At 52.6% G+C, this 365-nt stretch overlaps 1 protein-coding gene across 1 annotated transcript in view; it reads left to right on the top strand.

The window, feature by feature from the left end:
* Positions 1 to 365, top strand: part of IDS (iduronate 2-sulfatase) — a gene marked incomplete at its 5' end in the record, with an annotated part of 19156 nt that overhangs the window by 4780 nt on the left and 14011 nt on the right. The gene's annotated exons all lie outside the window — the stretch shown is intronic.

A 365-nucleotide genomic window follows, 5' to 3' on the forward strand; every position in this document is an offset into this window, starting at 1 on the left:
AGAGCCACCATGTGGGAGAAGGGTATGGATTGGCGGAGATTGGTAGGGTGCAGAAGAATTTTCTAAATTTGTGACAACTTTTATTTCAGAATACAGTGAAAGCCAGAGGGCTCTGACCTTTGGCCGGTGGCTTGAGTGTTAACAGAATGAGGTTGAAAGACTGCATCTCAAGCCTTCTGTTCCCTGAGGTCATCTCCCTCCTTTTAGTGGCCTCACAAATGCCAGGTCCCTGAAGCCATCCTTCATATCATTCTCACAGTGATGGGTCTGACTGTACCACATCCCCAGGGGTGCTGCAGACCATGTGAGCATGGCGGCTGAGTGGGTGCTGAGAGGCAGGGGGGTTTCTGGCAGGGGGGGGGGGG

This window comes from Bison bison, unplaced genomic scaffold (genome assembly GCF_000754665.1).
Source record: "Bison bison bison isolate TAMUID 2011002044 unplaced genomic scaffold, Bison_UMD1.0 scf7180017864360, whole genome shotgun sequence".
Classification (NCBI taxonomy): domain Eukaryota; kingdom Metazoa; phylum Chordata; class Mammalia; order Artiodactyla; family Bovidae; genus Bison; species Bison bison.